Raw genomic sequence first — 19,910 nt, 5'->3', positions numbered from 1 at the left:
AATCACAGGACTGATTGTTCTTCCAGCCCCACACATGGCTTAGTGTGCGTGCTGGCCACTGACTGTCTGCCTGCCGGTGCCCCAGGCCAACCTTGTCTGGCTGTGACCATGGGCTGGTCCAGGAGGCCCTGCCTCTTCCAGGTTCACCCAGGTCCCAGGATAGGAAAGCAAACCCCAGTAAGTACTTGGCAACATTAGAACTTTCCATAGATTCCATAGATTCCAAGATTCCATAGAATCTTGCCAAAACCAGAGGTTGACTGGGAGCTGATATGATGATCCCGACCTCCCGTACTATAGAAGAGAAAATACTGAGGCCCAGTGAGAGGAAAGTAGAGTCCAAGGCCACAGTGTGAGTCAGGGGCAGAGCTGGGACCAGACCAGGAGCCAGACTTCTAACCTGGTGCTGTGCTAAGTCCAGACCTGACTTCTCTCCACCCCACCCAGCATACCCATCTCCTAGCTCTCTGTCTGCAGACCACTTTATTGCGTTCTCCAGAGTCTTACGCTCATGAGTTTACAATTTATTCTGAACTTTTCTCAAGTTTTCTTGAGCTTAAGAATTATCTGGGGTGCTTATCAAAGCAATGGATTGCTGGGGCCTAACCTAGGCATCCTGGTTTAGAATTTCTGGGGTACGGGTGCCTGGGTGCCTCAGTTGGTTAAACATCTGACTCTCACTTTTGGCTCAGGTCATGATCTCACAGTTTCAGGAGTTCGAGACCCCGTCGGGCTCTGCACTGACAGCTTAGGATTCTCTGTCTCTCCCTCTCTCTCTGCCCCTCCCCCACTCATGCTGTCTCTGTCTCTCTCAAAATAAATAAACTTAGAAAAAAAAAAAAGAACTTCCAGGGGAGAGTCCTGATATTCCAATAGTTATTTTTTTTTCATGTTTGTTTATTTTGAGAGAGAGACAGGGAGGCAGAGAGACAGGGAGAGAGGGAGAATCCCAAGCAGGTTCCATGCTGTCAGCGCAGAGCCCAGCATAGGGCTCGATCTCAGGTACTGCAAGATCATGGCCTGAGTCAAAATCAAGAGTCTGACGCTTAACTTACCGAGTCACTTAGGGACCCCTCCAGTAATTCTTGTCATCAAGGAAGTTTGAAAAACTTTGCAGAGGCAATTGGGAGTCATTGAAGGTTTTGGAGCAGGGTCATAACATAAATAGTCATGCTTCTGCAAGATTAATTAGGTGGCTCTGTGGAAATCAGACTGTCCGCATCAAGCTGTAAAGAGCTCTGATAAGGGGTACCTGGGAAGGTATCTCTAAGATCTGAGTGGAGGGGTGAGACGTGTAGGTCCTGCAGCCATTTCTGCCTCTCATGATGCCTCCTTCCCGTCCCCATTTGAGAGGAATGGCATGCACATATGACACAGCAGGGGGACGATTGGGTTGTCCCTCTAGGGATTTAGCACTGGTGTCTGAAAGAGTCTCTGCCTCATCTCCCTGGTCTACCCCTGCCCAGATCAAAGCCCACCCCTACCCTGATGTCCTGAGCAGAGCACATCTCCTCCTCCTTTGAGTACTCGTGTCACCTGTCCTTGACCTCTCCTCCAACCCTAGTTACTTCCTTCCATCCTAAATCAGGGAGGTACGTGTCTACTTCACCACTAGACTATAAAGTCTGTTAGGAATTGAGACTCCAGCTCATTCATTTTTGTTTCTACCCAAGATTCCTTGGACATAGACTACAACACATTGGTCTGGGCATCCAAATGTATTTCTCTAACTACAACTCCACTTGTTCCACGGAAACTCTGAATCCTCTAAACTTTCTTCCAGCCAATTCTCTAAGTGGCCAGGAGGTTTCTTATATGAGCTTTGAGAATGAGACCTCTTAGCTACCATGGGACACCTGCAGTTTACCTCTTGTCTTCTGTCTTCCAAGAGCTGTTACAATATCTCTTTCCTTTACCTACTCAAAGAGTGGGGCAAGGCCCAGTGCCCCGCATGGCCCAGTTGCTGCTCGTTAGGCACTGAAGTTCAATGGCAAGTACATGGGAAGTCAATGTCACTGCCACCCCCAGTTCTAAATCTATCCATGCCCTGTCTTTTCTGTGTCCCACAAAGACACAGTCAACACGTTTATTCATTCAGTATAGGTGACTGTGCATCTGCTTGGTGCCAGGGCCATTAAGATACAACCCATTCAGACTCACTTAAGACATCTGTCAGAAGTGCCTGGAGTGAAGGCCTGTCTTCCTTGGAATCCCACATCAACCCTCAAAAGGACCCTCTTGGCCTGAAGCCATACATATGCACGATGATGCTCTCTTCCTCCATCAAAATGTCAAGAGAGACCCAATATCTTCCTGTGAATTAACTCTAGGGTCAAATCCCACCTCCATACAGTCCTCCAGACCATGCTAACTCCCAGAATAAACATACCTTAGGCCCACACTAACAAATGTCTCTTGAATATTAAATGAATGTCTTTCCCACACAAATTCTAAACAAAGACATCCTCTCTGCTCTCCTCCTTGACCCTTCATACACATTCTCCTAAACACACTAACTAAGAAGGCTTCATGGCTCTTAAAGGACTTTCAGCACTATGGTTGAGGGCCTCATAGCATCAGGGAGAAGTAATTAGAGAGTACAATTATATTAATCCTCTTTTACAAATGAGGCAAGTGAGACTCAGAGAAGTTAAGAGCTTCTCAGAACTGGGAGAATTGGATGTGGTATTTGAATCCAGGTTCTTTGCTCCTCGTTGCTGTGTTTTTTTCATTCCACCTTCTCTAGGGGTGAGGAAAAGGCCCCTTGATCAAGGACCTACTCTGGTCCAGGTGTCTTATATGCTTCATCTCATCTAATCCTTGCAGTGGCCCCATGAGACAGATGTCATCACCCCCATTTTATAAATGGGGTGACTGAGATACAGGGTGGTCAAGTAACTTGCCAAGATCATCCAGCAAATAGGTGATGGGAGCAGGATTCCTATTTAGGTCACCTGGATCTGAAACCCATGACTTTGCCCCTCACCACATTGCCCTGCCATGTAGAAAACTCTATATCCTATGACTTTCTCATTAGAAAACCAGCCCTCATGCTACTGCAATCCTCATAAATAAGTTACCCCCCCCCCAGTCAATTAAGACATGAGCAGAAAGGGATACTGTAATTCCCAGACTGCTAACCAGCTGAGTAGAGCACGCTGTGTAGCTGGTCTGTGCTGTCCCTGTGTGATATCATACAAATTCCCAGCAACCACCAATCTTAAAAGTTAACAAGTGCATTAGCCCAGAGATCTCGCTGTAGGACTCAATGCCCTTCCACATCATAAAAGCACCTAAAAGGGGCACCTGGGTGGCTCAGTTGGTTGAGGGACCAGCTCTTGGTTTAGGCTCAGGTCATGATCTCACCATTTGTGAGATCAGGCCCCACCTCGGGCTCTGCACCAACAGCACAGAGCCTCCTTGGGATTCTCTCTCCCTCTCTCTCTGCCCCTCCTTCCCCTCCTTGCACCCTCTCTCTCTCTTTCTCAAAATAAACAAGTAAACATTAAAAACAATTTTTAAGTATCTAAAATCACCAAACTTCTAGGAGTTTGACTGGAAATTGAAAGGGTTGTTGTAAAATCATATTTGTAGAAGCTTTATTATGATGTAAATTATACCCACTACAAACTCAGATTTTAGCTCATTTTTCAGACAGGCAGTGGTATAGACTTTCTTAGGTCTTCCCTCCTACAGTTTTACTTTCCACTGGGAAGTAGAAAGAGAGAAAAGGAAGTGGTAGGTGAGGTGGACTTGAGATCACGGTGGGGGCAAAGCATCTGGGTCACAGGGCAGAATGCACCAGGACCTCATTTGGGGACCACAGGAACCCCTCCAGGGTGATTTCCAACAGACACTGCCTTGCCTTTCTCACTTTTCCACCTCTCATTCTTCCCACCCCTGTCATTGTCCTGTGCACCGAGTGGGGCAACGAAGGGTGTTGAGGACACCAGCCCACCTGACTGCTATTCCAGAGAAATCCTCATGCTTCCAGGGCCGGCCTCCTCCAGGTGCTGAGCACAGGCCGGAGTACTTCCACTATTTCACAATCCTCTGGATGAGGGACCATAAGGCAAGCTGAAGGCCAAGCACAAACTAGTACCCCACCCCCCACCCCCACCCCTGCCACCTAGGGTAGGATATGTGTTATATTCCTCAGGCACTCCTGGCTGCCCAATGATAAAGGAAAGGGAAAGAAAACCGATGGCTAACTGATGAGTCTCCATCAGTTTACAAATATCTCATCAATAGCCTAATCTCTAGGAATTCCCTACTGTCTTAAAGATAATGCTTTGCTAGAAGGAAAAACCACTTTAGCTTGACAATTGCCAGGCCTCCAGTAATCTATGAGTCTTCTTTAGCATATGGAAATCCCTTCAAGAAACTTCCTCTTGACTTTTCTCCCCCAATTCCACAGTATATAAGCAGTCACTCTTCACAACCCCAGTGCAGCTCTTTCTGCCCACAGGGCCATGCTTTACTAAAATCACTTTTTTGCACCAAAGACATCTTCAAGAATTCTTTCTTGGCCATCAGCTCCGAACCCCCTTCGCCTCCAAACCCCCTCACTCTCGTGCATGGGTTTGCCCATGCTTCCTCCTCCATCCCTTCTAACATGCTTTCCATAATTCAGAGATTCTTCGTGTTTTGTCTCCTGCGAGTTCATTTATTTTTCCTGTAAGGCGTTCCCCTAGGATTTGAGCACAGACTCACAATGCGCTGCGTCTGCCTTCTTGAGCTCCTACGCCGTTTCTCCAACACTGCCCTGACTCCAGCTTTCTCCCGGGTGTACCAAGTACTTTTCCTAAAACACTGCATGTTTGAAACCGAGCTACTGTTATGTGCCCACAATAGAGGCGGGTAAAAGACAGCTGGCTTCAAGAAGCACCCTATAAGAATCAGGACCAGAGTTGAGTGGCACGGAGAGGTTTCTGAAAAGGCAGCATCATCTCATCGTGCCCCACATTGGGCTTCCTTGTCTTCCTCCACTGCCTTCTCCTTACAGATGCTCTGTTCTGGTTAATGGACTCATCATTCGTTCAGTCACTCAGTCCAGAGAGTGGGGGACAGCCCTGAACTCTTACAACCAATCAGCAGTCAAGTGCTGTCAATTTTGTCCCTTTGATATGTCTCAAACATGCCCTCTTCTTTCTATCCCTAGATGATATTACCTGATTCCAGCCCTTCTCCTCTCCCTCGTGGATGATTGCAGTGGCTTCCTCACTGGGCTGCCTGTTGTGGTTTTCCCCTGAATAATCCAATCCTCCCTCAACTCTGCTGCCTCAGGGGTCTTGAGAAAATGCAAACTCTAACCTCTAAAAGCATTGTATTTGTTAGCGCCCTCCTGCAGCTTTCTGTCCCTCCAGCCCCAGGACTGTGCAGACTCTAAGCATTTTCCTTCTTGCACCTGGCAATATACAGCCATTCCCAGGTGCAGAGACAGACCGTGCTAGTTCCTACCCATATCCCTCAGTGCGGTCTGGTCTCTTCATCTATATTCACCCTGCCCAGGGCTCCCAAAACGTTGCCAATCACCTGCCAGGGAAATCCCTATTGTTCTTCAAAGTCCTCTTCAGGTATGGTCTGATGAACCAACACTTACCTAACACATCTAATCTCCCCTTAGCACTAACTAGTCCTTCCTCTATATGCTCTATATACTTGAGCAAACGTGTTTACCTCCTGTCTGTCTCCCTGGACTACTCAAAAACAGACGTCTTGCTTTCTTTGTCACACATCCAGAGGTCCTGTCCCCCTGAATGAACAGAACTCAATTCAACCAACCAACTCATTGCAGAAAACCTGAAGTTCATCACTTTGTGAAAAGAGTCTGAGTACGTACTTCTCTATCATCCTTGAAAATGATATTTAAAAGTAAAAGATGACGACACATTTCAAGGTAAGGTAAAATTACTCACTCTCATCCTAGGTACTGGCAAATGGCACAAGGTGCCCCGAGATTAACAGGGAAAGAAGATCAAGCTACTGAGTGGGGCAGCGACCATAGGACAAGTCACTGGGTTCCAACATACAATGAGTTTTATGGGAAAGATTTGGGAATATTATTCTGTGGCACAGGATATGATTCCCCAACATGGAGAGTAAAGAGGACAATGACCCCCAAAAATGCATCAAGAGGCTATTATAGGGCTAGCATTTCGTTAAACATTTTATAAACATTGGATCCCTCAACAGTCATGTAAGATACATGTTATTAGTGATTTGCAAATAAAGAATTAGGTTAAATACAGAAAATAGTCCTAGTTTTATGCTAATAAACGAGAAAATAAGAATTTAAACTCAAATCTGACTAGTTCAAAGACCAACTTCCCAGACTAAATGTCAAATCAAAATAAAGAACATAAAAGTCTTAATATAAAATGATGGGCGATAAGAAAGGAACACCCAAAAATCATAACTATAGTGGTTAGGATTAAGGTCAGCTTCAGTTAACAGTGACATAAAATGACAGTGGCTTAAAGCGGGTTTATGTTTGTCTTATTTCAAAGTCTGAAGGCGGGCAGGCCAGGGCCAGGTTAGTGTCTGCAGCATCATCAGTCACTACCATTCCCAGGGGACAGCCCTCCTGCTCATGTCCCATCATGAAGCTCCAGCCATCACATCCATATTCCAAGAAGCAAGGACAGAAGGAGAGGAAGAAGGGGCAAAGCACTCCGGAAGCTATTATACAACAATGCCATTTACCCTTATTGCCTGGAACCTAATTACGCGCCTTCATCTGAATGCAGAGGAGGATGGGAAATGTAGTCTTATTCAATGCAGCCATGTGCCCTGGTAAAAAATCAAAGCTTATGTGAAACGGAAAATGGAAATTAGGGTAAACAAGTAACTGCCTCTGCCACAGGCACTTAATACTAAATGTATTATAAATATTGTTTCAAAATTATTGTATTAATATGCCACTGTTCCTACAAAAGAAAATGCATCCATTTGTATATTAATGTGGGCTCATTCAGAAAGACTCCAACCTTTATTTGCAAACCTAGCAAGTCAGAAAGTATGAAAGTAAATGATGATTACTTTCCTCATGCCTTGGGTTCAAGTGAGGAGGGGGAAAGTGAGTTTTATCATTAATTATGATAATAGAGAAAATGTGGTTACTCGGAGCACACATCACATTTAATGGGGGATTGCTGAAGGCATTTGCTCTACCGTTAGATACAAGGCAAGGATGCCATTTTCACAACTCTTAACACTACGAGAGATAATAGCCAATCAGTTAGATAAGAGGAGGAAATCACAGTAAGAGCAAAATAGAACGTATGGCTTTTATATCAACAGAGAAAAACTCAATCTACCCAACGAAACACAGAAAAGAGGAAAAACAAACAAAACAAATGGAAAATATGACCTAAGATGGCAAATAAGTTCTAATCTGATAATAGTAAACCCAAATGGGTTAAACTTACCAATTTAAAATGAGACTCTCCACATTGGATTAAAGAAAACAATATCTACCAACATGTTGTCTTAGATACATTTCAAACCAAGAAATAGAGAAAAGCTAAAAAGTATTTAAATGAGGAGAGATATACCAGGCAAATATGAAACCAAAAAAAGGCTGGGAGAGCAGTTTCAATACCTGACAAAATGGAATTCAAAGACCAAAGAGTAATGTTACATATATATTGATCAAAAGAAATAGTAGGGTAAAAAAATATAATGATGAATATTTATATATCTTACAATATAATTGTAATAATAATTCAAAATATACAAAGCAATAACCTCCAGGATTGTGGGAAGAGATTTATAAATCAACAATTACAGTTAAGAATTTAATATCCCCTTCTCAGAAACTGATAAATAAAGCCATAAAAATTGAGCAAAAGTAGAGACTATCTGGATAATGCAATTATTGAAGATAGAGGACTTCATACCCAATAAGTACAGAGTATGCATTCTTTCTAATTACATATTTAACCTGCACCAAGAAATGACCATCTATAACACCATGGAAGTGTCAATAAATTCTAAAAGGTATATTCTACTATGACAAAGGTATGTATGTTCTCTACTCAGATTCCAATAGAGACTACTAACAAAACATTAAGTTCAAAATTCTATGTATCAGGAAATAGGATTAGATATGACTAATAACTTTTGGTCTAACAAATCATAACTGAAATTAATAAATGCTCTAAGACTCAGTAACAATTAAGACACTCCATTTCAAAATCTGTGGGAATAGAAGAACTTTCCAGATACTCATAAATTCATCTAAACAGTAAAAACAGAAATTGAAAAGCTCCAATTCAAGAAATTGCAAAAAGGCAAAAATAAATGAAATTGGTAACTAAAAAATAGACATTGTACAAAACCAAAAGCTAGTTCTTTGAAGAAATTAACAACATAGAACTTTGGCAACACTGATCAGAACAAAACGGGGAAAATTAAAAAGTGGAATGATAGGAAACACCTACAGGCACAATATAAATAAAATAATAAATAAAACAACTACACATGAATAAATCTTAAAACCTGAGATAAAGTAAGAGATTTCTTGACAATACTTCTGGGAGGAGCAGAACGTGGGTCTGACCCAGTGAGAAGCAATAGCCCACAGCCCCAGATCCCTGCCCCACCGACTAAGGGTCTGAGCCCAGATGCCAGAAGTCCACCTGCCATTCTTCATACCCCAAGGCTCATCTCTGAGAAGACACCCACCTTCCATCACTCTAGTCTCAGAATTTTCTGAAACTCAGATGTGACCAGATAGCACCCTTTGGTGGTTCTGAGACACTCACAGCCAAGGGGAGGCTAAGGACACATGACACCTGAATATGACATGGTATCTCTGATGCAATCCTGAAACTGAAAGGCCCCTTAGGTAAAAACTCAAAAAGGCTGAATAAAGTATGGACTTCAGTTAAAAATAATATATCAATAGGGGCACCTGGGTAGCTTAGTTGACTGAGCGTCTGACTTTGGCTCAGGTCATGATCTCACAGTTCATGAGTTCAATCCCCACATTGGGCTCTGTGCTGACAGTTCAGAGCCTGGAGCCTGCTTCGGATTCTGTGCCTCCCACTCTCTCTCTGCCCCTCCCCTGCTTGTGCTCTGTCTGTCTGTCTATCTCTCTCTCTCAAATATAAACAGCAAAAAAAATTTTTTTTAATAATAATAATATATCAATATTGGTTCATACATTGTAATCAATGTATCCAGTTATTATAAGATATTAATAATAGGGGAAACTGGGTGTGGGATACATGGGAATTCTCTGTTCTCTCTTGGCAATTTTTCTGTAAATCTAAAAACTATTGTAAAATGAACAGTTATTAAATTAAAAAGAAACTAGTAGAGGGGGAAAAAAACTTTCAATAATTTCCCAACACTTCTTTTCTTTTTTTAAATTTTTTTAAATGTTTCATTTATTTTTGAGACAGAGACAGGGCATGAGCAGGGGAGGGGCAGAGAGAGAGGGAGACACAGAATCCGAAGCAGGCTCCAGGCTCTGAGATGTCAGCACAGAGCCCGACGCAGGGCTCAAACCACGAGATCATGGCCTGAGCCGAAGTCAGACACTTAACCGACTAAGCCACCCAGGCGCCCCCCTCCCCCAACACTTCTAAATTCCAGTCCCTTATCTTGGGAAATGTAGCCCTTTGTGTGATGACATTCCTAGGGGACAGAGATCAGTAATCAGGGCTGCAAGAGAGAGATGGAAAGAAATGGAAAGCCTGCTTCTTGTCACTTATCCAGGCTACAGGACAGAAAGTGGGTGGAACACTTTAAAAAAATTTTTTTTAATGTTTATATATATTTGAGAGAGAGACAGAGACACAGCGTGAGTCAGGGAGGGGCAGACAGAAACAGAGTCTGAAGCAAGCTCCAGGCTCTGAGCTGTCAGCACAGAGCCTGACGTGGGGCTCGAACTCACAAGCCATGAGATCATGACCTGAGCCAAAGTCAGATGCTTAACCGACTGAGCCACACAGGTGCCCCTGGGTAGAACACTTTAAAGACAGAGCCTGGGAAAGAAAGAAAAAAGAAATAGCTTAGGCTTGGGAAGCGTCCTAATTTTGATCAGCAAAACGTTCCCCAAAAGGAGCCCTGGCATGCCTTGAGAACACGTAGTCACAGCTATAGGGACATCTGCTACTCTGCACCCTAAGCTTGAGACCTACGGAGTTGCAGCAGCCCAGGCTAGAACCCCAACAATGGCCCAGTAGGGGGTCCTTCCACCATCCAAAGCATTAAGACATGATCAATCATGGTTCAGTCATCTCTAAAGAGCCTACCTGGCTCACAGGCTGCTCTCCATGGCCGCAGCCCCAGATCATTTTCAGATCATCCTCAACCCTTGGCTGGCCATACCAAACACTAGACAACCGCCATGGGTCCTTGCCCAAGCTTGCCCCTTTCAGGTCAAGTTCCCAGGGCTCAGTCCAAACTCACTCACAGATTGCCACAATTTTATGAGAGAGTGCTAGAACAGAATAGATGAGTTCTATACTTCCAGCTCTAAAAAATTTTCTGAATTTCTCCATGAACTCTACAAAACTGGACTGTTAAATCTCCTTCTTCCTACTTCAGACTCCTCATCTTCAATTCCTCTGTAGCTCTGCTGGAAATGAATGAAACCCCCTAAGAGCCTCCAGCTTTCTTTCTACCCAGACCCCATGAAAAGAGAATTCTGTGCTTGAAAATGGGTGGGCTGCAGGAGAAATGCCAGGTGGCCACACAGAGAAGCTACTTTGCAAGTTACATTTCCACCTACATCCCCCTCATTCATCTTTTGGCAAAGAGCAGAGAGAGGATTAAGAATGAGGAGGATTCCATCAAGTCAGGCAAAATTAATTAGCTGCAATTTCACTGCTGAGCTGCCAGGTAAATTTCACAGTGTAATCACTCCAAGTTCCTGCATTAACACGACAATAACACCTTATAAGCATTCAATATCCCATTTCCCTCCATGCATGGTCAAGCCTAAGAATTAGGTACTAGCCCAGCCGCCATGCTTGGTTTAGATCTGGGAAGAATCAAATTTTGTAGAATGGTTCTCGTAAAGAAACACAATAGCTGCTATCTCCATTTTCCCTCCTCTCCACTCACCTCTCCACTCTGGAAAGAGGTTGGACTCCTCTCTCTGGGCCTGTGAGCGAGGCTGGCTAGCAGTGTGGTAGAGTAGAAAGCACGCGGGTGTTGGCCATTAACCCACTATGTCACTTTGGGCATTTTGCTCAGACTCGCTGGATCTTAGTTTCCTCACCTGTAAAACAGGAACAATAGCATAGTCTTGTGTGCCTCCAGGCCCATTAGGAGAATCACATTAGATTATGGAATATTGTTTACACTTTGCTAATGGAACAGTGGTTCAGTCACTAAGGAGAAAGAAGGAAGGAAGGAAGGAAGGAAGGAAGGAAGGAAGGAAGGAAAGAAAAGAAAGAAAGGAAAGAAAGAAAGAAAGAAAGAAAGAAAGAAAGAAAGAAAGAAAGAAAGAAAGAAGAAAAAGCATGAGGGGAAGACTCAGTTATTTAGAAATGAGCACTCACACACCCACACTGCACATTCACCTCCCAGCCTAAGATCTGGCTAAGTGTCAAGGTCAGCATGAATACTGGTGGCTACAGATGTGGGTGGGGTGTCTATTCCCCACTTCCCAGAGCTGATGTTCAAGCAAAATACACATTATTCCTCAGCTAATATTCCTTAGCTGTTATTCTTCTGAAAAAGCTGACATTTCTGCTGTTGGACCTTCCCCAAAACATCAATAGCTAGTTATTTATCTCTAATGGCTCAAGGGAAAAAACACAACAATCCCATAATTAACCAATGAGGTTGACAAGACAGCTTGCACTGTAGCCTGGACGGCCACAAGGAACGTCACCCAGGGTCTGGCCAATGATACACAGCCACGTGGACAAGCTTTGGGGCCAGGCCAGCTGGAGTTAGAATGCAGGCTCTGCAACTACACCTTTCTGAAGTTTCCTCACCTTTATGAGGGAATGATAGTACCTATGTTATTGGATTATTGAGATGCACCTAATACAGCACCTGACACAAAATTAGTGCCCAGTATAGCCCTCCATGGCAACAACCATGTGGCACCCACCCAATTGCAGCTTACTGACTGGCTGATTTCCATTTAAGGAAACTGAAGATACGGGAAGAAAAACTTGAGGGGATTGGAGGCTTGTGGTATTTGGATTACACTTAATGGCCCAGAAAGCATAGAGGGGAAGCAAAGCTTGGACCCCAGTAGCAGCTTCCCACATACGAGAAGAAGCAAAGTGAACTGGAAGAAGGACATCCATCCACCCTGACCATGACTCACCAGTCTGAACACCTTCTACACCACCTGCGCCTGTCTCAGAGAACACTAGCCACTGGGAAGTTTTCTTTGTGTCAAATGAAACCTTGTCAGTAGACCAGTGTAGGCTCAAGGTCTGCCCTCTGCTGCTACATAGAGCAGTTCTACATCTGCTTCCAAATGGTGGCCCTACAAAAGCACCTCCTAATGTTTATTTATTTGGGGGGGGGGGGGGGGGGCAGAGCACGAAAGGGGAGGGACAGATAGAGAGGGAGACACAGAATCTAAAGCAGGCTCCAGGCTCCAAGCTGTCAGCACAGAGCCCCATGCGAGGCTTGAACCCACCAACCGTGAGATCATGACCTGAGCCAAAATTGAGAGCCACTTAACTGAGTCACCCCGACACCCCTACGAAAGCACCTCTTGTCTCCACTAAGGACTCCCCATTCCTTCCTCAGTCCCCAAAGACCAAACAGAAACTCTGTTGCCCACTACTTAATCGCAAGGGCTCTGAAGTCAGATGGATGTGGAGTGAATCTAGTTGGGGCCCGATCCGGCTATTTGACCTTCCTAAGACTTAACGCCTCTTCTGTAATACAGAGAATTTAATAGAGAAGACACCTGATAGAGTCCGGTGCACAATGTGAACACTGGTCTTAACTCATATTCAGCACTTAATACATGTTGGGAATTTTGATAAAATGGAGAATTTACAGGAGAAGATATAGCTAATAGAGTTTTATGCACAATGCCAGCATAAGTCCTAATGCATATTAAGTATTCCATTAAATACTAGTATTATTCTTCCTTCAAACTCTTATATATTTATGATTCTGACACCTTTAACTGTTCAACTACATATATATATGGCTCCCTGTAAGTGTCTAGTTTCCTCCTACCTCACTGGCTGATACCACTCAGTGTCCTTTGTTAATTCAGGTTGTTTGGATGCCTCCAAATGGTAGGGTGCCTGGGCTTTGTCCTAGGCCCTCAAACCTCCTCTTTCTACCCCTGGCTTCTAATAACATCCTTATGTCTAGGACTGCCCCAACTGTGTTAACTCTAGCTCATACCTTTCCATTGAGCTCTACACTTACATATCCAATTATTTACTAGACATTTCCATTCGGATATTGTGTAGTAAAAAAGTTAACCTTGCCCCCCCAAAAAATATCTAGTCTTTGCCATTCACTTCTGGGAGCTTATCTGTAAGTCCTTGGAATATCCTGACTGATAGGAGTGTCTTTATTTTCCTGAGAGCTTTGGATGGCACCAAATAGTCTAACAACGTGATTTAGGTTACATAGTATCAGCATAACCAAAGAGACTGGAAATTAAGATCAGCCCCATGAGTACTCATTCATGCCTATGTGATGAGCCCTCTGAATGCCAAGGCCCAGGTGAGCCCCCTGGATGGCAATACTCCATGCATATTGTCACACATTGATATTGGGAGAGAAATACTATCCTGACTTCACAGGGAAAGGACAACAGAAGTTCCATATTTGGTACTTCTGGACTCTGCTATGAGCTTCTTCCATTGACTGATTCTAATCTGTATCCTTGCCTTGTAATAGCCCATAAACATGAGTAAAACAGCTTTCCGTGAACTCCAAGAGTCCTTCTAGTGAATTATCAAATATGAAGGTGGTTTTAAAAGTCCCCAAGCTTGAGCACCTGGGTGGCTCAGTCGGTAGAGCGTCCGACTTTGGCTCGGGTCATGATCTCACAGTTTGTGAGTTCGAGCCCCGTGTCAGGCTCTGTGCTGACAGCTCAGAGCCTGGAGCCTGCTTCGGATTCTGTGTCTCCCTCTCTCTCTGCTCCTCCCCTGCTCATGCTCTGTCTCTCTCTCTCTCTCTCTCTCTCTCTCTCTGTGTCTCTCTCTCTCCTTCAAAAAAATAAATAAAAACATTTTTAAAAATTTTAAAAAAAAGTCCCCAAGCTTACAGCTGGTGTCAGAAGTGTGGGTGATCTGATATGCACCCACTTCAGAGTGGGCAAACTCCTATGGGTTCTAACTAGCATCTCAAACCTAATGTAACCAAAACAAGAACCTTGATCTTTCCTTCCAAAAAATAAACTAACAATATTTTTTTTAATCTTCAGAACACGACTCCTAATATCTTGCTCATCTCCAGAAGACCAGCAGAAGAAAATGGGACATGGGAAATAGGCATTGGGGGCGCTTCTTACAGGCCAAGACTGGAAGCAGGACCTATCACCAAACGCACATGCCACAGGTTGAAACTTAATCAGAGTCATACCCAGCATCAAGGGTGGCTAGGAAATATACAAGCCTTGGGTTCCTAGAAGAAGAAAGGGCTTAGTTAGCCATCCCTGCCATACATCCCATCAATTTAGGACTAGTGCTCAATCCCTTATCTCTGTTCTTCAAACACCTAGGTCTATTCCACCTCAGGCTGCCCACCACTGTTCTCTTTGCCTGGCTCTCTGCGTGGCTGGCTCCTTCTTATCATCTCGACCTTAGCTTAAATGTCGGATCCTCAAAGAGGGCTTTCCTGGCCACTCGATCTAAAGGCGCCTCCGCTCACCGGGGACTTTCTGACATACCCCACTGTTTCAATTTTGTATTGCCCTTATATCAGCATCTGAATCTGCCTTGTTATTTCCACACTTGTTTATTACCATGTCTACATTAGATTAAGAAATTCATGAGTGCCTGGCCCTGACAGATGCTAATGAATATTTTTGAATAAAAGAATGAACGAATGAATGCTTTTCTTTCACTCTTCTCTCCAGTCCAGTGAATACCATTATGATCATTACTCTAAACTCTTTATCGGGCCTATTGCTTATCTCTGTTTCATTTAGTTCTTTTCCTGAGGTTTTGTCTTCTTCTTTTATTTGGACCATATTCCTCTGTCTCTTCATTTTGCTTGACTTTCTGTATTTGTTTCTATATTGAGGTGGAACAGCTACTTCTCCTCGACTTGAAAGAATGTTCTTGTGTATGGTCATGCCTCGGATAGACTGTGTATGGCTGGTGACTTTGGCTGGCCTGGGCTGGGGGTCCTGCGCACTCTATCCTGGAGTCACCCAGGCAGGATGGCATGGGGGTGAAGTGGGCATGGGCCAGGGTGTCCCAAGGCTCTCTGCATAGAGGGCACCCTGCCAGGTGGCTGGAGTCAAGGTGAGATGCAGGCTGAGGGGTCCCAGGGTGCCCTGCGCAAGAGGTGCTCTGACAGGGTGGCTGGGGAATCCCAAAATGCTCTGTGTAAGGAGCAACTTGGCAGAACAGCTGTAGCTGAAGTGGGTGTAAGTTGAGGTGTCCCAGGGGACGCCCTGGCCAGGTGGCTGGAAGCAGGTGTGAACCAGGAAGTCCCACAGTGCTCTGTGCCAGGGGTGCCCCAGAAAGCCATCTGGACCTTAAGTAGTGTGGGCCTGGAGTATCCTGGGGTGCTTTGTACCTGCGTCGCCTTGGCACAATGGCCTGAGCTGTAATGAGTGCTGACCAGGAGTGTCCTAGGGGCCGCTTTGGTGGGATGGCTGGGGCTGGTGGGCCTGGCAGCCCGGAGGTCACTGAGGCAGCAGGCAGGCTATGGTGCCTGGACCTTGCTCCTGTCAGTGCTATCAAGGCCAAGGGGAAATATAAACTGTGGTGCTTGCCAACTCCTCCAACCCATCACCTGGCGGGGTTCTAGAACTGGATCTTTAATACACTAGTTGTTCTTTTACTTTTTAGGTTTTTTTTTAAGTTTATTTATTTATTTTGAGAGAGAGGCAAGGAGGGACAGAGAGGGGGGAGGGAGAGAGAGAATATCCCAATATCCCAAGCAGGCTCCGCACTGTCAGTGCAGAGCCCAATGCAGGGCTTGAACTCACAAACTGTAAAGATCATGACTGGAACTGCAAAACCAAGAGTCAGATGCTTAACCCACTGAGATACCCAGGTGCCCCCTTGTTGTTCTTTTAAATCATGGCTTTTTTCCTGTGCCTCGGGGTAGATGAATGTGCTCCCTCCCTCTGTGCTGTCCCTCCCCACTGCAGTCCCCGGTGTCGGAGGTAGGGGTCCCTTCATATCTCCTTCTCTCCTGCCATTCTAGCTTTTGCTGTATAGAAGCTGTCCAGTCAGCCCTCAGTTCTTCTTGAGGAAGAATCACTTTATGAATAGATGTAGCTTTGGTGCGCCCATGGAGGAGGTGAGTTCAAGGTCTTCCTACATTGCCATCTTGGACTAGAATCTGAATGAATGCTTTTCTGTGCATGCTTCAATTTCCCAAACATCATGTGAAGAGTGCAGCCCAGTCCACAGGATGAGATCTCTGTACAGCAAGAACACCCATCTTTTCTCTGGTTCTGCTATCTCTCTCGTAGCAGAGCCCACGTTCCCGAAGCAGACCCTTCAGCTTTTTTTGGGGTGAGCCTAAATTCTGCCTCTTCTGACTGACCTGTACCTGACTAGTTGATGTTAAGGGCCGAATAGTGAACTTGGGATGCATTCATGCTAAAATTTATTTTATTTTATCTAAATGATACAGTTTGTCTCTGAAGGTCTATTCAATGGCCCATTGTATTGGTTCTTCCATCCAAACTGGGTCAGTACATGAAGTGGTGCCCCCCCACACAAAAAAAGAAAGCAAAATAGCATTCTTTCACTCCACCTATCAACCTTGCCCCCAAACAGCAGGCAGACCCTGTCCTTATTCAATTAACTCCAGACAGAATTAAATAGGACCTTGAGTGCACCTGCCCTTGGCATTCACTGTGAGTCTCAGATTCTCAAGGTTTTGTTCACCCTGACGCTGCCTGGGTGAACTCCCGTTCACCTGTGTCCCTCCTCCCACCTTTCCTATATGTACCCTCTGGAGTCTCAGGAATTTCTGCAGGGGTCTCTGCTGTCAGTCACTGGGCCATCAAACAGGCCAAGATTTTAAACACGACTCCTTCTAGCTGTATGGCTCTGGGTCTCTGTGTCCTCCTCTGTTAAGATGGGGCAATCATGCTCATTTGGAGGGCTGTTGTAAGATCAAAGATGGTGAAATGTGGAGTGTCGGGGTGGCTCGTCAGTTGAGGGTCCGATTCTTGATTTCGGCTCAGGTCATGATCCCAGGGTCATGGGATCGAGCCCCATGTTGGGCTCCATGCTGAGCCTGGAGCCTGCTTAAGATTCTCTCTCTATCCCTGTCCCTCCCTCCAACTTGTGCTCACTCTCTCTCTCTCTCTCTCAAATAAAATAAAAACTTTTTTTTTTAATTTAAAGAGGATGAAATGTATAAATCATATAGAGCCTGACACAGAGCAGGACCCCAAAGGAAAGTTCACATCCTTGAAACAATACACGCTTTATGGGTTCACCGCTTCCTTTACAGCGCTGGTGTCCAGCGCTGCCTGGGATGAGGGAGGACAGCTGACTGCCCCTACTTAGAAAGGTTCAAAATGGCCAAACCTCAACCGTCACCTCAAACAGGGGCAGAGCACTGACTCTCCTCCAAGGATGGGTTTCCAGTTCATGATGGTGCCTAACAGTTCATGATAGGGTTTGGTGGGCTCAAGCCCTGCCGAGGCAAGGGTCAGGGGTCAGAAGTGAGAGCTGATCAGGGTGTAGAACGCACCTGCTGACCCTGGGTTCTTACTGAATTCTTGGCCCCTCTGTAGGCTATAGGCCTATAGGTCTGGTCTATAGGCCCAACCGACGTCAGGTTCTGAGAGCTTCCATAGGGCAAGCAAGAGAACCTGCAAGCCACCCGAGATACCGTTCTACAGACAGGCCTGGGTCCCGTGTCCCCAGCAGAAGGCAGACTGTGCCGCAGGGACATGGGCCGCTCTCTCCTTACTTAGAGACAGGTGAGAAACCCACAGGACTGCATGCTGCTCGGGCACAGCTAGAATGAAGCCACGTCGGCACAGGAGTCAACCACAGCCACCTCACACCCTCCCATCGCCACCCACCAGCTCAGAGGTGTCTCTGCCCCGAGGGACCCCTTCTGCACAGGTTGCAGAGAAGGCCTTCACAATGATGGTATAAAAGGCAGCCCAAAGGTATTTCCTCCAGGAAGAAAGGTAGCCAGGAAAGAAGGAAAGAAAGAAATCTTAGTCTTTTCACTGTAGCATTTTCTTTTTTCCTCTCATATAAATCGTAGCTGAAAGGTCACTCTGAGATTGATGGCTTTCTTAGGAATGTGCTTTCTTTCCGCTCCTCAGTCATGGGGTCTGCATGTCACAAGATAGAGAGGCTAATGCGGTGGCTACTCTTATGAGAGCTTAAATTGCAACAACATAAATAGCTAAAATAAAACTTCCCAGGACTCGGAGGCTCTGGCCTTTCGAAAAATCGAATTTCTAGGTTGTTCCGCTTTCAGATGTCCTTCTAATTCTGACTTTTGAAAAGAACCCTAAACCCTGAGTGAGGGGCTGGTTTTCCCACAGCCTCTCAGGAGGCTGTGGTTCCAGTTCTTCCATCCACATAGCCATCATATACCCACCCACCCATCCGTCCGTCCATCCGTCCATCCACTCAGGCATTCATCTGTTCTCCCAACGACTGGCTGGTTACCAGGCTCTGTCCTGTAAAGTAGGGACATAGCAGTAAACTCACAGATCTGGTCCCCAGTCCCGTGGAACTGCCTCTCCAGACAAATACAGACAAGTCCACTAGCATGGCAGCATGATTCATTAGAAATATGCTATAACCAGGGCGCCTGGGTGGCTCAGTCAGTTAAGTGTCCAACTTCAAGCTCAGGTCATGATCTCACAGTCCGTGAGTTCGAGCCCCACGTCGGGCTCTGTGCTGACAGCCCGGAGCCTGAAGCCTGCTTCGGATTCTGTGTCTCCCTCTCTCTCTGCCCCTTCCCTGCTCACTCTGTTTCTCTCTCTCTCTTTCAAAAAAATTATTTAAAAAAAAAAAAAAGAAAGAAATATGCTATAACCCAGTTTAGAAATAGCTGTGTCTTATTGCCCCAAAGAGATAGCCAGGGCTTTCAGTCTGAAGGCTTGGGCCTCCTTTACCCGTGGGATGAGTGCATGAGTAAGCTTTTGTGTTCAAAAATCTGGGCAAGTGATCTCACACCGGTCACTGAGGCCGCCCTATAGCCACTGTCTTCAGCCTGCACAAAACTTGAAAAGACATTGGACCTGGGTGGGTGGGAGACTTGGTGTGTGGTGTTGATGTTAACCACTCGCCCTCTGCAGCTGGGTTTGTGAACCTTCTCTATGCTCAATGAAGACGGGTTGGGCTGGCGGTAGCTCTCAATCTTGACTACAGGGTAGAATCACCTGGAAGTTTTAAGTCACTATGGCCAGAGTACATCTAAGCCAATTAAGTCAGAAAATCTGGAGGTGAGAGCCAATGATCAGTAGTGTCCCAAGTTCCCCAGGAGACTCCAGTGAGAACTAGTCTAAGGGGGCCCTTTGGAACCACCAAGGGAACTGGCCCCTTTGGACATTAGGGGTTGAATACAGTGTTGTTCCAGCCCTTCAGGATCAGCTGCATAAGGGGAAGGGCTTGGGTTTCCACTCCTATTGAGACTAGAACATCTTCACAGCAGACTTCCCAGGGAAGCAGTGGCATCATTAGCGGATAAAGCAAAGAAAAGGAAACTGGCAACAACCATGGATGTAAAAAGCCTCTGGTACTTGTCTAGGGAAAGCCCAGAAATGACTGGGCCTGTTTATG

At 45.4% G+C, this 19,910-nt stretch overlaps 1 long non-coding RNA gene across 1 annotated transcript; it reads left to right on the top strand.

Moving 5' to 3' along the window:
* Nucleotides 1-266: 266 nt before the first annotated feature.
* LOC122201970 lies at nt 267-14,519 on the top strand. Its single transcript, XR_006194400.1, has 3 exons — nt 267-352; nt 5,743-5,834; nt 14,384-14,519. It is a non-coding gene; the product is annotated as an uncharacterized LOC122201970 (long non-coding RNA).
* Nucleotides 14,520-19,910: the final 5,391 nt, after the last annotated feature.

Source organism: Panthera leo, chromosome D2 (genome assembly GCF_018350215.1).
Source record: "Panthera leo isolate Ple1 chromosome D2, P.leo_Ple1_pat1.1, whole genome shotgun sequence".
Taxonomy (NCBI): domain Eukaryota; kingdom Metazoa; phylum Chordata; class Mammalia; order Carnivora; family Felidae; genus Panthera; species Panthera leo.
This window is presented reverse-complemented; position numbering and strand designations above follow the sequence as displayed.